The sequence below is a fragment of the Dendrobates tinctorius genome, unplaced genomic scaffold, assembly GCF_039654945.1.
Source record: "Dendrobates tinctorius isolate UK_male_01 unplaced genomic scaffold, ASM3965494v1 ptg000013l, whole genome shotgun sequence".
In the NCBI taxonomy this organism is placed as follows: Eukaryota; Metazoa; Chordata; class Amphibia; order Anura; family Dendrobatidae; genus Dendrobates; species Dendrobates tinctorius.
This window is the reverse complement of record NW_027361681.1, coordinates 9,645,451-9,659,495: the sequence shown is the minus strand read 5'-3', so window position 1 is coordinate 9,659,495 and position 14,045 is coordinate 9,645,451.

The following is a 14,045-nucleotide window of genomic DNA, read 5'->3' as shown; positions in this document are numbered from 1 at the left end:
GTCCATCTGCTTCACAGCAAGAAAGAAGTTCCAGAGAAACTTGAAGTATATCTAGCTGGGTATATAATAAATTTGGGAGAATGCCAAAGATTCTACGTGCAGATAATGGGACTGAATACACAAGTAATGAGACACAGAGCATTTTAAAGAAAAATGGAATCCTATTTCAGACCACTGTACCGTACAATCCTGAGCAAAATGGTGTCACGGAAAGAAGGAACCGAACACTCTGTGAAAGTGGAAGAAGTATGTTGTTTGATGCAAATCTGCCCACAGCATATTGGGGTGAAGCAATCATGACAGCTTGCTATCTTCAGAACAGACTACCAGGTAAAGCTACAGAGAAAACTCCGTTTGAGCAATGGAACAGCAGAAAGCCAAAACTACATCATATAAGAATATTCGGAAGTAAAGCACTTGTACATGTTCCCAAAGAAAGGCGAACTAAGTGGGAATCTCACGCTAAGGAAGGGATGCTGGTAGGTTACAGTGAAACCCAGAAAGGTTATAGGATTCTACACCCAGAAATAAACAAGGTCACGGACTGGGTCACTGCTGCTGTGACACATCCCACTGACACCAGCCCGGTACCGAGTACCCCACAGCCCTGGGAGGGCGACCCACGGCTCTGCGGGTGGAGGTCGGTGCCGGAGGCTCCATTATTCTCTATGTGGAGTGCGGCTCTGCGGGTGGAGGTCGGTGCCGGAGTGTTGGAATAATGCATATTGATCTGTATGTATTGCAACAACTACTACTGTACTGTTTTATATATTGTGCATATTGTGAGATGGTTAACAAAGTTCAGTGACAAAAAAAACCCAGACAGGATGCCCCCTCCTTCTCTTCCCTTCTTGTTGTTGTAATGCTCCCATGCTGCAAGCCACAGCAGATACCAGACTGATCACATTTCATGCTGTAAGCTGTTCAACCTGGATATGAATAAATCTACATTCTGTGTTGCTGACTCTGGATGTTACGCTGATTAATCCGCTGCTAACACGGAGGCTCCATTATTCTCTATGTGGAGTGGGGCTCTGCGGGTGGAGATCGGTGCTGGAGGCTCCATTATTCTCTATGTGGAGTGTGGCTCTTCGGGTAGAGGTCGGTGCCGGAGGCTCCCCATTACTGGGCACAGGGGGAAGTAACCTTTTCAGAGCTGAGACTATCTTGGTGCTTTTTTGTTGTCACTTTCTAAGAATCATAGCATTTTGTTCCTTTTCCTCTGATAGATACATATGACCCAAGTATGGAAAACAGGAAGTAACGAAACACATATTGCAATGTCCCTTTCCTGTCCCCACACGCAGTATAATGTTCCCCACTACCGTCACCCCCCCACACAGTATAACATTCCCACAGTACTGCCATCCCCCACACAGTATAATGTTCCCCCAGTACCGCCATCCCCCCATACACAGTATAATGTTCCCACAGTACCGCCATCCCCCACACGCAGTATAATGTTCCCCACTACCGTCTCCCCCCCACACAGTATAATGTTCCCCCAGTACCCAGTATCAGCCCTTGGTTTATGCAGGACTCTGCTCTCTGTGCTGGTTCTCATCGTCCTGAATGAGGTGGTTTATGTGTGGGGTCAGGGAGGGTTTACAGTGTGGATGTAGCAGAGCCGTGTGTGCGAGATGTACGGAGCAGAGCCGCGAGTGTGTGAGTTGAACGGAGCGGAGCCGCACGTGTACGAGGTGTACGGAGCGGAGTTGCACGTGTGTGTATGGAGCGGCGCCGCGTGTGTGTGAGGTGTATGGAGCGGAACCGCATGTGTATAAGGTTTACGGAGTGGAGCCATTTGTGTACAAGGTTTACAGAGTGTGGCCATGTCCGTATAAGGTGTACGAGGTTTACGGAGTGGAGCCATGTGTGTACTGAGTGGAGCCATGTGTGTGGGAGGTGTACAGAATAGAGCCGTGTGTACGAGGCATAAAAAGCGGAACAGTGTGTGTAGGATGTATGCGGAGCCATACGTGTTCAAGGTGTATGGTGGGGAGCATTCATACCTCCCAGCGGGACAGTCCCGATTTTGAGAGAGATACTGCCCCGGATGGGAGCTTACTTTTCCCATGGACACAGGAGTACACGGCGGAGCCCCGAGGATCACTTTAAAATTTGCACGTGACGTTCCACCGGAAGTGACGTGCTAGAAGCTGACCGGAAATGAGGTAATTTCGGGAGGAGATTGTGACGGAACCATGGAGGCACTTCAGGGAATGCTTCAGATCCATCACAGTGTCCACCTCCAACAGCGCGGATAGCAGGATCGCCTTGAACTCGGGGATGCCGGCCATGTGAGCGGATCATGATATGTCCTGCATCGGGAGGCTCAGGTGGGCAATACAGTGGGAGCTGGGCTGCTATAGTATCTTTATAGAATCTTTCTTTCTCTCTCTGTTTCTTTATCTCTCTAATCTTTCTTTTTTTCTTTCACTCTCTGTTCTTTCTTTCTTCTTTCTTTTCTTTCTTTCTCTGTTCTTTCTTTCCCCTCTTTCTCTTTGTTCTTTTTTTTCTCTCTCTGTTTTCTTTTTTCTCTCTGTTCTTTCTTTCTTTTCCTCAGTACCAGTCAGCGTGCCCACAGTACCAGTTGAATAAGGGGGTCGGAAACTAGGTGGCACTGGTCACTTTGAGCCTCTCATACTTTTTATTGGTGTATATTCATATGCCCTGAGCACCCCCATAAAGAGGGCCAGCCCAAGACAACAGGGTACAAACAAATCACTATTACTATCAGTCCAAATGGACAATTATATACATAAAGGTAATGATGTCCCTGTGCCAAGCAGTGCAGAGGATCAGAATACACTGAGGAGACCAGAGCAGCGGGGTTTGGGGAGAATTATATGGGGCCCAGTACATTGTATGAAGTAATATATGGGGCCCATTATGCTGTATGAAGTAATATATTGGGACCATTATACTGTAAGGAGCATTATATGGGGCCCATTATGCTGTATGCAGTAATATATGGGGCCCATTACACTGTATGAAGTAGTATATGGTGCCCATTATACTGTATGCAGTAATATATGGGGCCCATAATACTGTATGGAGCATTATGTGGGGATAGGGGATGACTTTATTTGTTGTGGATCTGACCGCTGGGACCCCCATGATCCTAGGTAACGTAGCTTTGAAGAGCACCATGTAAATGGAGCTGTGGTCAGTCATATGCGCTGTGGTGCCATTCACATGTGGCTCTTCAAATAACTCCTTAAAGAGAGTGATATGGGGATGACAAAGTATTGCAAAAATTCACTGATCGGGGTGATGAGTGCTATAGTTTGTGGGCTGGTGGGATTTGTGTGGCAGGGCTGCATTTTTGTCCCAGTCCGGCCCTCTGCCAGGCCTACCATTGCCATTAATGACCCTTGTTCTGGATACTTCTGTGTTGTTCTTGTATGTGCGTGTGATGGCGCTGACATCCTTGTTTTTGGACACTTTTTTTTTCTATTTATCTAAATCAAAATGTCCACTATTGTACTCAGTTTTACAGGATAGATATGAAAATTTACTTTGTGTGCGAGGGGGGGGGCGTCATTTTGCTGCTCGCCTCAGGCAGCAGAGAGGCTAGGTTCACCCCTGGCGGTCACTTCTAATATCAGGATCCTCCCAGCTGCCCCGGCGGACTGCTGCGGCTGAACAGGATAACTCACTCAGACTATGGGGGGACCCGGGGTCCGATACTGCAGGGGAAATTCTGACACCAGGACCTGCGACACTGAAAGTAGTTTAGCAGCACTAGGACCTACGATCATGTGACCACAGGGGGCGTGGCTTAGCGTCCTGCTGCTGGAGATGGCAATAGAGTTCTATAACAGGAATCCTGGAGTACAGGGTAGGGAAACTCACATCAGACAAACGGAGGGTCATTCGCGGTACCAGGGGGACAAGCAGAGAATAGTCAGAACATAAGCAATGAATCATACACAGAGATAGCAACGCAGTACCAGGGAGGCAGTCAGAGAGTAGTCAGGTCCAAAGCAAAAGAGTCATACGCGGGAATATCAGAGCAGTACAAAAGGAACAGGCAGAACGCGTAACAGGGACAGAACCGGATCAAAACCAAGCAAGCACAAAGTATCACAGTCACAAAGCACACTAGGGTCACACACTCGGCCAAGGGTCTGAGTATAAGCGACAAGGAGTGAGCCCACAATGAGGCTATAAAAAGCCTCCCAGAGTCTCTGAGTGAGGCTTTCCAGATTAACCTCTGAACTACCTGATCACACAAACACAGCAGATCATGACAAATGGGCAATGATGGGGTGGTAGGGGAGAATGATAGGGATGGGGGGGAGAAGGCAATGATGGAGGTGGTGAAGAGGACAATGATGAGGTGGAGGCGGAGAATATTGATGGAGGTGGAGATGGGCTGCATTATACCCTATGAGGGGGCTGCATTTTACTTTATGAGGGGGCTACATTATATTCTGTGGGGGGACTGCATTTTCTCTCAGCGGACTACATAATATTCTGGGGGGCTACAGTTTGCTCTATGGGGGGCTGCATTATTCTCTCAGGGGACTACATTATATTCTGGGGGGCTACATCATACTATATGAGGGGGCAAAATTATGCCCTATGAGGGGGCTACAGTATACTCTATGGTGGGGCTGCATTATATTCTGTGGTGGAGCTGCATTATACTATATGAGGGGGGCTGCATTATATTCTATGGTGGGGACTACATTATACCTTATGTGGGGGTTGCATGATATTTTATGGGGTGCTGCATTATATTCTATGAGGTGGGCTGCATTATAGTCTATGAGAGAGGCTACAATGTTGTAACGGGGTCTACCAAGCTGGAGTACCTCTTTCAGTACAACCCCGTGTTTTCGGAGGTCCGCTCTGCGTTGGCTGGAGTCTGAATGAATGACTCTGGCTGGAATTCCTTGTTTTCATGGGCGCATATAAAAGATCACTGCTTCTCCATGTATTTTCAGTCTGACAACACTTTACTCACAGGACACAGAATATATCACACAGATACAGAGGGCAGGCCAATAGAAAAGTGGCAGGCCAGACATGCATTACAAAAGCCACAAGTGGCCGGAGCCTGCCGAAGTTTACTGTGGAAATTACAAAGGTGGGGGGAGGGCGGACAAAAGGCGAATGCTGATGCATTAGGGACATGCATCTCACATAGAACTTATTATCCATACATATAACTGCACAACATATTCTGGGTGCTAAGTGGATCTGTAGCATGTAACACGGCTCCCCCTTTTCAGCGACGCGATTGGCATACACAGTCTGATCCTCAACGGATCGGTTTGGGGATGACCGAAGTTTATGGGGTTGGTACAAGTTCCGTTTGTCGACTTAGGTCTCTTTCACACATCAGGTTTTCGCCGTCAGGCGCGATCCGGCGCTTTTGACAGAAACCGGATCCGGCGAAATGCAATGCCGGATCCGGTTTCCCCCCCATTGACTTGCATTTGCGCCGGATCGCGCCGGATGGCCATGTGTTTCATCCGGTTTTTGCCGGATCCGGCAATGTGTCGCGATCCGGCGTCTGGAAAAAACGGCTACTGTAACGTTTTTTGTCTCCGGCGAAAAAGCCGGACACGCCGGATCCGGCGCGTCCGGCTTTTTCACACAATGAAAGCCTATGAGCGCCGCAATGCTCCTGATCCGGCGAAAGCCGGATCCGGTGGCCGGATCCGTTTTTTTTGGTCTGAGCATGCTCAGTAGCTCTGCCCACAAGACATATATAAAAGCAAGACAGTGGGACCCACAGCCACACCCAACATGCCACCCAAGAAAGCAACCAAGCGCAGCAGGAGAAGGCAGGAGACCACTGCAGCACCATCAGCACCACCACCACCCCAAATGGAGCAGCAAATGGAACATGCTGAGGAGGGGAGGCCAGCAGCAGATGAGAGACGGTAATTATCAAATCCCCCATTCCTCCAAACTAGGGCTATTGAATATCAAGATATTCATTGGCCCTTTGTTTCTCTTTATTCAACAGCCGCCCAATAGATGCAGCAGCAGCAGCAGCAATGGCAGCAGCTGGAACACCACCCACAGGCATGGAGTGTGGCCACCAGGAAGACAGCACATCATCTTCTGGGAGCCCTCCCTCGCATCGTCAGCGTTTGACGGTAAGTTTTTATTTCCAAAATCCATCATCTCTGTAATATATGTCTATTCATTGCCTTTTATTTCAAAACAGGATTCACAAGATGAAGAGGAGCTCCCAGAAGAAGAAGGAAGGGGTGGACAGACACTTGGAGTGGGCTCACAATTGGTAAGTTTTTTGCATCAAACGCAGAAACACAACATCACACTACACACAACACATAGAAAACAATGTTCTGCAGACCACACACAGCAAACAAATGCCTACATCCAAAGACATAACATTTTTTGTTTTCTTCTCTAGTCTTCCCAATCTGGTGCTCGGCCAAGAGGTCCTCGCAGTGCCTCCCAGGGTCGTCGGCGACAGCAACGCAGCGGTCACCAGCGTGTAAGTATAAATATTTTTGCTTTGTTTTTTTGCACTTTTTATTTCATTTCTTTTGTGGAGGCTAATTATGTTATTTTTGTCTTTTTCTTTAACAGCCTTCACAGCGTGCTCCCGACTCTGACGGTGAGGATGGAGGACTCGATGTGGACCACCTCATCGATCTCGTCAGAGAAAGGGAGCCGCTCTGGAATATGGCTGACCGCCGCCACGCTGACCTTATCGTTACCCGACGACTCTGGGAGGAAATCTGTTCGCTCCTTGTGGGCCGCTGGGAGGACCTCGATGTTCGGGCCCAGATTAAAGAGCGTAAGTATATACAGTACCGGTTGCTTGATGTAAACCAGTGTTTCCCGAACTCCAGTCCTCGTGGTCCCCACGGATCATGTGTTCAGGATTTCTATTTACTATGGAAATCCTGAAAACATGACCCCTGGGGACCATGAGGACTGGAGTTTGTGAAACACTGATGTTGTATACTAACCACTCCTTTCTCGTTTCAGGGAACAGAATTGTGAATCGGTGGCGGTCTGTGAGGGATCGTTTCAAGAAGGAGTTCAATAAAGAGATGCGGGCCCCGAGTGGATCTGGAGGACGCAGGAGCAAGTACAAGTACGCACAAGCCCTGTCGTTCCTTCGGGAAACAATGGTCACTAGAAGGTAAATATTACACACCACATGTGAAAAAAAATGTTAGATGTAACTTTTTTTTTTCAGCCAGGGCCATACCATGTCAGTATTTTAATTGTTTTTTTTTCTCTTTATTCCACAGCACGGTGAGCAGCACTCGGGAGCCTGCATGATTGGACCCTTCTGAGGCGATCCCTGAGGAGACCGGCACCGAGGGACACTTCGACCGCCCCGGTACATCTGCACCTTCCCAGCCTTCCCACACATTCGACCCATCTGTCCCATCCACCAGCACAGGAGCATCGTGGCCGCCTACATTACATGAAGCTGCTGGTGAGGAGATCGCTTTCCCTTTACCCCACCCTTCTGCCCCTGCCACCTCTAGTACACCTGCGGGTACTGGGCGGCAGCGGCAGAGGGGTCAGGAAAAGAGTTATGCTCCAGAGTTCTTGCATCTGAATGCATCTTTCCAGAACTGTCTAAAAGTCTTGTCAGAGCAAATCTCCGCAGGCTTTCAGCAGATCAACTCCAGCATTCTGGAGGTGAAGACACTTCTGCAAACCATGCATTCAGAAGCAAGATCTTCGCCAAACCACACCTTTTTCAGGTCTGTTGTGGAGCGCATGGCAACACTATCTCCTACCCAGCAGATGCATGTAATGCATTCGTGCCACGGTGCTCTACAGCAGGTTACATCCCAACCTCCACCTCCCACCACTGTAGTTCCTCCACCTGCACCCCCTCCAGCCACTTTCCATCCTCCCCCTCCTATTACATCTGCACCCCCTCCAGCCACTTTCCATCCTCCCCCTCCTATTACATCTGCACCCCCTCCAGCCACTTTCCATCCTCCCCCTCCTATTACATCTGCACCCCCTCGAGCCACTTTCCATCCTCCCCCTCCTATTACATACCAGCAACCTCACCAGTACCAGCAACCTTCCCAGTACCAGCAACCTCCCCAGTACCAGACATCTCCCCACTTCCAGCAACCTGCCCCGTACCAAACTCCTTCCCCGTACCAAACTCCTTCCCCGTACCAAACTCCTTCCCCATACAACTTTCCATCAACATCATCTGCTCCTACAGTCCCTGCCCAACCCTCCACTCCACCGCCCACCACCTCTTCTGCCTCCCACATGTCCACCCATTCTGTAGCTTTTTCCACACCATCACCTCTAACTGTACCTTCCCCACCACGATCCCAGTCCTCTCTCCACACTCCCATTGTCGAAGTGTCCCGCAGCCCCTCCAGCAGTATTTCCACCCCACACTACACCGAGTTATAATGTTTTTTTTGTAATAAAAATGCCCATTTGGTTGGTTTCAAACCTTTATTAAAAAAGTTTTTTTAACTTTAAAAACAGTTTACACAAAAAACAATATTTTAAATAAAAGTTAAATTATTGTTTACACTGGTTGTCTGTCATTTCTTTCTGCGGCGAAATATGTTTAAAAAAAAGGTTAAATACAGGGTATTTAAAAGGTAAAAAGGTATTCAAAACCAGGTATATAACTGTGGGTAAATTTTAGCTTTTTGCCACAGTTGTGTTCCTGGTTGTGTTTGAAGCAAAGTATTTCACCTGAAAAGTTGTGTTTATTGTTGGTGATTTCCTAACAATGAACACAACTTTTGTTAAAAGGTGAAATACTTTGCATAAAACACAACCAAGGAACACACCTGTGGCCTAAAGCTAAAAATAGTAAGACCATGACAAGATAGCCAACTTTGGTTGGCAAAGGTATATACTGTTGGTCCAGAAGGTACACAAGTTTGGTTAGGGCACAAATCTTTCACACTCTGTCATCCTGCCAGTGTACTCTGCCTTGAGGTGACATAAAGTATAGTGCAAAATTGTCCCTCATTACTGAAACCGTCACAGAACTTCTAGTGGTAATATTTCCAATGACAACATCCATCTTCGCCAGTAACTTGCTCTTCTCTCCAACCTGCACTTTCTCCTCTACAACCTGTCAAAGAAGGGCTGTAGGAACATGCTATATATAGTTTTCCAGTAGCCAATCCCGTTCGTAAGGCCACAAGGGTCAATTTTAAAAACCAGATCCGGCGTAATCCGTCGAAAAACGGATAGAAAAACGGATGAACCGGATGAGACGAATCCGGTTTTGTCTGTCAAGAACAAGACGGATCCGGCAGAAAACCGGATCCAGCACATCAGGTTTTACAAAACATTTGCCGGATCCGGCATTCCGGCACGACGCCGGATCGCGCCTGACGCCGAAAACCTGATGTGTGAAAGTAGCCTAGTCCATCGGCGTTACCGTTTTGTTTGCCGGGTCTGTGGTGGATGGTGAAGTCCAGAGGTTGTAGGGCTAAACTCCACCGCAGCAATCTGGCGTTGTCTCCGGAGACCCGATTAAGCCAGACTAGGGGATTATGGTCCGTTAGGAGGGAAAACTGTCATCCATACAAATATGGTTGCAACTTCTTGAGTGCCCATACTACCGCCAGGCACTCCTTCTCGATGGCCGCATAGCTTACTTCACGGGGCAATAGTTTCCGACTCAGGTAAGCTACCGGGTGTTCTTGGCCGTCCGGCCCGACTTTGCTCAGTACTGCCCCCAATCCAAACATAGAAGCGTCTGTGTGAACCAGGAAACGTTTAGTTGGATCGGGTGCGGCCAATACAGGGGTATTGGCGAGGGTGTCCTTTAGTTGGCGGAAGGCTTCCTCACACTCTGAAGTCCAGGTTACCTGGCGGGGTTGGTTCTTACAGGTCAAATCAGTGAGGGGCTTGGCTACGCTGCTGTAATTGGGAACAAATTTCCTGTAATACCCCGCTGTCCCTAGAAACTTCATGACCTGGGTTTTAGTGCGTGGGATGGGCCATTTGGCTATGGCCTCAATCTTGGCTGGTTCTAGTCGTTGTTTCCCACTTCCCACCCAATGCCCTAAATACTGAACCTCTGCTTTGCCCACTTGACACTTGTTTGGGTTCAGGGTGATTCCGGCCTGGTGGATCCTGTCCAATACTGTCTCTAGGTGATTTAGATGCTCTTCCCATGTCGCACTGTAGATGGCGATGTCGTCCAGGTAGGCACAAGCATAGTCCTGGAGACCATCCAGAAGCCGGTCAGCCAGCCTTTGGAAGGTCGCCGGGGCATTCTTCATCCCGAATGGCATAAATCGAAACTGGAATAAGCCGAACGGGGTGACAAATGCCGACTTGGGAATAGCGTCAGGACTAAGGGGAATCTGCCAGTAGCCTTTGCATAGATCGATGGTGGTCAAATACTTTGCCCCCGCCAGCCGGTCTAACAACTCATCCACACGCGGCATGGGGTATGCATCCGTCACTGTTTTCTCATTGAGCTTATGATAGTCTACACAAAACCGTGTAGTCCCATCCTTCTTGGGCACTAACAATACGGGGGATGCCCAGGGTCTATCTGACTCTTCAATGACCCCTAAACGCAACATCTCTTGTATCTCTTGTCGCATCCCCTCTCGTACAGACTCAGGGACGCGGAAGGGGTTTTGTCGCAGGGGGGTCTGATCCTGGGTCTCAACCTTGTGTTGTGCCAGGCGAGTGTACCCCGGTCTCTCTGAAAACATCCTCTGTCGCAGCCTCAACAACGCCTCTGCCTGCTGTCTCTCCCGGGGGCCTAGGTCTTCACCCAAGTGTACCTGGTCCCAAGTTTTAGCCTGAGTCCTTTCCCCTAAGACATCCGGCAAGGGAAGTCCGGCTAAATCCTCTGCTTCAGGTGCACAGATGGCCACTACCCTCTGGTAGGGTCCCTGCCATGCAGCTTGAATCTTATTCTGCTTAGTGGGCTCTAACACCAGGACCTTCTGTCCTATTTCTAAAGTGCGCTCTGTGGCCCTCCGATCGTACCATATGCGCTGGCGCCGCTGGGTCGCCTGCATGTTCTCACGTACAGCCTGAGTCAGCTCCTGTAGGCGGTCCCGGAATTCCAGCACATAGGGTACAATAGGTACCCCTTCTATGAGGCCCTCCACTTCCCAGTGTTCCAGCACTAAGTCTAGGGGTCCCCTTACCCGTCTCCCAGCTCGAACGGGGAGAACCCCGTGGATTCTTGGGGCACCTCCCGATAGGCAAACAGGAGGTGTGGCAAGAATTTCTCCCAGTCCCTGTAGGTCCTGGTAAAAGTCCCAATGGGCTGTTTTAATGTCCCGTTAAAGCATTCACACAACCCATTGGTTTGCGGGTGGTACGGGGCGCTTCTAATGGACTTTACGCCGCACAGCTTCCACAGTTGGTTGGTCACCTCTGCTGTAAACTGGGTACCCTGGTCCGAGATAATCTCCCGGGGAAATCCAACCCGTGAGAAAACCTGGAGCAGGGCGGCCGCCACCGTCTCTGCCAGTATGTTAGGTAACGCAACCGCCTCTGGATACCGTGTGGCATAATCTACCACTGTCAATATATACTTTTTCTCGGACGGACTGGGTTTGGCTAACGGCCCCATCAGATCGACCGCTACTCGGCTAAATGGTTCCTCCACAATGGGGAGGGGGCGTAATTTGGCCTTGCATCAATCCCCCCTCTTGCCAATGCGCTGACAACTGTCACAGGTCTGGCAGTACTGACGAACATCATAGGTTACCCCCGGCCAAAAGAAGTTGTGTGTCAGACGATGCCTGGTGCGACTGACGCCGAAGTGCCCGGCCAAGGGTATATCATGAGAGATTCACAGTAGCTCCTGCCTATACTTCTTGGGAACTACCAGCTGTTGTTTTATAGTGGGGATCGTCCCTGTGTGGTGCTGCTCTGTGATCCGGTAGAGGAGTCCCTGCTTCCATACAAACTGTTCCCCTTCCAGTACTCCTCTCCCCTCCTGTGTCTTCCCACAATATCCCTCTAATGAAGGATCCTCAAGTAACTCCCTCTTAAATTCATCTGGGTTGGCCCAAGAAATGTGTCTGGCTATGGGAATACGTGTAGGGCTGGGATGTCTTACCTGGGCCTCCTCTGAGTGTGATTCCGCCTCCGCAGCTCGAGCTTGTCTCCGGGTGGTCACAGGATAGGTCTCAGCCAGAGGGGCCACCGAGAATGCAGACAACATGGGCCCCAAGTCATTTCCCAGCAAGACGTCTGCAGGCAAATCCTCCATCAAGCCGACCTCAACAAGGCAATCCCCGACTCCCCAGTTCAGGTTAATCCTGGCAGTGGGTAGTCGATGTATAGCTCCCCCTGCTACACGGACTGCCACTGTCCGGTCCGTCTTCTCTTGGTCCCTGACGAGATGAGGCTTCACAAGGGTAAAAGTTGCCCTGGAATCTCTTAGTCCCTGCATACGCTTCCCATTAACCCACACGACCTGTTGATGCTGTTGTCGATTATCTGCCCGGGCTGCCTGCACGGGGTCTACTTCATGCAGCACTTCCTCCATCTCTTCCACCCCTTGGTTAGCCGTAGCCCCCAATGCTGGGTCAGCTTCGCCTTGGTAGCAGTGTACAGCAGCCCGGCTGAAGGTAGCTGTTCCAAACTTTGGCCACTGGGTCTGCTGAGTCCGGTTGGGGCATTGTCTTTGCAGGTGGCCCAGCTGACGGCAGGTGTGGCATCGCGCCCCAGGGGGACTGTGGTAGGCCGGGTTTCTAGCTGGTCCCCCTACAATCTTCGGCGGTTTGGGGCCCTCCATGTCCATGGGGGGGCCCCTAGTGACTACCTTTGATCCGGAGAACTGCGGCCTCCTGGCATCATGATGTTCATCGACCAGACGAGCGGCTTCCTCAAGAGTCATTGGCCGCCTGTCCCGAAGCCATTCCTGTGTCTCGGGGTTTAGTCCATTAAAGAATCGTTCTAACAGGAAGAGCTGGAGGACGTCCTCCTTAGTGGTTGCTTGGCTCCCTTGTACCCACTGTAGCAGTGACCGCCGTAATTTACAGGCCCATTCAGCGTGGGTATCGGTTACGCGTTTTATAAGTCCGCGGAACTTTTGGCGGTAGGCCTCTGGTGTAAGCGCATACCGGGCTACGATCACTTCTTTGATCCGCTCATAGTCCATACAGTCCTCATCAGGTACCGTGCGATAGGCGTCCGCTGCCCGGCCTGTTAACTTGCTGGCCAGAATCTGAACCCGTTCCTCCGGCTTCACTTGATGAAGGGCACACTGCCGCTCAAAGTCCTGCAGAAAGCCATCAATGTCTTCCTCTGCCTCCCCCAACTGTCGGAAGGCATTGTACTGGATCTTTTTGTGGCTTACTGTTGAAGGTACCTGGTCGAAGGCCAGAGCTCCCCCTGCTCGCTGACTCTCCTCTCTCCGCTCTTCCATCTCCATCTTGGCCAGCTCCACTTTGGTCCGCTCTGCCATCTCCATCTTGGGTAGCTCTATCCTGGTCCGCTCGGCCATCTTTTCCTTCAGATCAGTACGCACATCAGCCATCACCTCTCGTATGATCTCTACTGCAGGGTTTAGGCCATAGAACGCCAGTCTGTTCTTTACCTCCCTCTGGAATTCTGTCTCCTCCACGTTCACATTGGGGGGTGCTGCACTGTTGTGTTCCATGATGGCTGCTATCAAATCCGCTCTTGTTTTGTTGCTGGCGATCAACCCTCGGGCTTCCACCAGAACATTTAATGTAGTCCTCTTTAACTTCTGGTAGTTATTTTCCATTCATTCCTTTTCTCCTGTAGAAGGGGTATCAAATCCCTCTGCTGCCACCAGTGTAACGGGGTCTACCAAGCTGGAGTACCTCTTTCAGTACAACCCTGTGTTTTCGGAGGTCCGCTCTGCGTTGGCTGGAGTCTGAATGAATGACGCTGGCTGGAATTCCTTGTTTTCATGGGCGCATATAAAAGATCACTGCTTCTCCACGTATTTCCAGTCTGACAACACTTTACTCACAGGACACAGAATATATCACACAGATACAGAGGGCAGGCCAATAGAAAAGTGGCAGGCCAGACATGCATTACAAAAGCCGCAGGTGGCCGGAGCCTGCTGATGT